Below are 2,943 nucleotides of genomic sequence, written 5' to 3'. Positions count from 1 at the left end.
AGCTGAACTTCACCCACTCTAGCAGGAAATGTTGGAGCCTCAGCTGCCGCCTACGACCCGCACAGAAACCCCCTACCCAAAGCCGACCATCCGTCACACCCAACCAGGTTGCGTCCCATCTGCTGAACATAGCGCGAGTGGCCCAGGACAAACACACCAGAAGAGCAGTTACAGCCGAACTAAAGACACTGCGGAGAACACCCGGAGAGGTGTTATTATTACTATTATTATTAGGTGGTCCTCAGACGAGCCCTCCAGCGGCGTTTCCAGTCATCTTGATCCTCCATACAGCTGGCTAGCTCGCCAAGTTCCGCCCCTGCATCTTTCTTCAGTACGCCCACGTACTGTAGCGAAATACACCCATATCGACGAGTGGATATTATGAAATAGAACTCTGCTGGATCATCTTAATTTAATACTCATCCCCCTCCTCTTCTCCCTCTCCTTCAATGGAGTCAGCACCCACCTCTTCATAATCTTTCTCTAAAGCAGCCATGTCCTCCCTGGCCTCAGAGAACTCTCCTTCCTCCATACCCTCACCTACGTACCAGTGAACAAAGGCACGCTTGGCATACATCAGGTCAAACTTGTGGTCCAGACGGGCCCAGGCCTCTGCAATAGCAGTGGTGTTGCTCAGCATGCACACGGCCCTCTGGACTTTGGCCAGATCTCCACCAGGTACCACAGTGGGGGGCTGGTAGTTAATACCTACTTTGAATCCTGTGGGGCACCAGTCCACAAACTGGATGGTGCGCTTGGTCTTAATGGTGGCGATGGAGCTATTGACATCTTTGGGCACAACATCCCCACGGTAAAGCAAACAGCATGCCATGTACTTGCCGTGGCGAGGGTCACATTTCACAAACTGGTTGGCCGGCTCAAAGCATGCGTTTGTGATCTCGGACACAGAGAGCTGCTCATGGTAAGCTTTCTCCGCAGAGATCACAGGAGCGTAGGTGGCCAGAGGGAAGTGGATACGGGGGTACGGCACCAAGTTGGTCTGGAACTCAGTCAGGTCGACATTCAGCGCACCGTCAAATCGGAGGGAGGCCGTGATGGAGGATACAATCTGACTCACCAACCTGTTGAGGTTGGTATAAGTAGGACGCAGAATATCTAGGTTCCTATTGCAGATATCGTAGATGGCCTCATTGTCCACCATGAAAGCACAGTCAGAGTGCTCCAGGGTAGTGTGAGTACAAAGGATGGAGTTGTAGGGCTCCACTACAGCAGTGGACACTTGAGGAGCTGGGTAGATGGCAAACTCAAGCTTGGACTTCTTGCCATAGTCAACGGACAGGCGCTCCATCAGTAAAGAGGTGAAACCAGAGCCCGTGCCACCGCCAAAGCTGTGGAAGACAAGGAAACCCTGGAGACCAGTGCACTGGTCAGCCAGCTTACGGATCCTGTCCAGAACCAGGTCGATGATCTCCTTGCCGATAGTGTAATGGCCACGGGCGTAGTTGTTGGCTGCATCTTCCTTCCCAGTGATCAGCTGCTCAGGGTGGAAGAGCTGGCGATACGTTCCAGTTCGCACCTCATCAATGACAGTCGGCTCCAAGTCAACAAACACACCTCTGGGCACGTGCTTGCCAGCTCCAGTCTCACTGAAGAAGGTGTTGAAGGAGTCATCTCCTCCTCCAATAGTTTTATCACTGGGCATCTGTCCATCTGGTTGGATGCCATGCTCCAAACAGTACAGCTCCCAGCAGGCATTGCCAATCTGTACGCCAGCCTGTCCTATGTGGATTGAGATACACTCACGCATTTTGAATTGCTATAGTGGCCATTTACTCACTTCTGGTCCTACTTATAGCCTATGCAGGGGAAGGATGTATGACATCACGATGATGTCACAATGTCTATCCGATATTGTCTACTCGAGCAATTATGATGTCATCAGTAATGATGTCATCAGTGATGTCACACAAGCAATTGTTTAGTTTATTAGGATCCCCATTAGCTGCAGCAAATACTACAGCTATTCTTACTGGGGTCCGACAATTGTGAAGTCATCATTACTGATGACATCATCTCCGGTGACATCAAAATTGCTCGAGTGACGTCACTTCCATCATCACTGATGACATCACAATTGCTCGAGTAGACAATGTCAAATAGACATTGTGACAATGTCTGAATAGACATGGTGACATCATCGGTGTCTTCCTGTTTTCCACAGCTTTGGTGGTGGCACGGGCCCTGGTTTCACCTCTTTGGTGATGGAGTGCCTGTCCGTTGACTATATGGCAAGAAGTTTGCCATCTATGCATAAGACTGCTTTGCGATCACATAAAAAACTAAAACTAAAAGGCTTGTTGGACAATATCACAGCAGGATCATGTTCTGTTTAACATCAGTACTTTATCTTTAATATCACAATCATACCCGGGCGGCGCTATTCTAAATGATCACTGGGGGGGGGGGGGGGGGGGTAGTCCTGTATTCCTGATTATTTCACTGTAGAAACTGGGAAGCTGAGCCCATTGGTCCCATTTATATTACCGCCGGTCCCGGTCTGTCTCTCATTATGTGTAACAGAAGATAGAATCCAGAAGATCCGTGATCAGCAGATTCAGCACTGATCACGAGATAAATGCATGGATTTTCCACCAGGCTTGGTATGCACAGCTAGAAACACAGATAGTCTCGGCTCCCAGACGTTTGGTGAGCTGCGCCACCAAACGTCTGGGAATTTCACTGTCAGAAACTGTCTCCGAGCCCGGCGAGAACCGCCGGCAGCAGACACGCCTACATTTATTATTAGAATTTTATTTGGTAGCGGCAATGCCATTTATCATAGTCCTAACACAGAGCATGAAGCTGATATGCTCCAAACAAAATTTATAGCTGTGGTTTATTTTACAATAATTTTTCCTACCCGGAAGTGGTCCGCTTGCTACTGTGAAGTCATCAGCAGGCTCTGTAACGTTAGCCTCGGGA

At 49.4% G+C, this 2,943-nt stretch overlaps 1 pseudogene across 1 annotated transcript; it reads right to left on the bottom strand.

Annotated features, from left to right (window-relative positions):
• Positions 1-412: 412 nt before the first annotated feature.
• LOC310790325 (tubulin alpha chain pseudogene) lies at positions 413-1,768 on the bottom strand (annotated as a pseudogene). Its single transcript has one exon. The product of its transcript is annotated as a tubulin alpha chain pseudogene (transcript).
• Between the last annotated feature and the right edge of the window lie 1,175 nt (positions 1,769-2,943).

Source organism: Poromitra crassiceps (genome assembly GCF_964638095.1).
Source record: "Poromitra crassiceps genome assembly, chromosome: 2".
In the NCBI taxonomy this organism is placed as follows: Eukaryota; Metazoa; Chordata; class Actinopteri; order Beryciformes; family Melamphaidae; genus Poromitra; species Poromitra crassiceps.
Note: the sequence above shows the minus strand (reverse complement) of the source record. Positions and strands in the feature narration are given on the sequence as shown.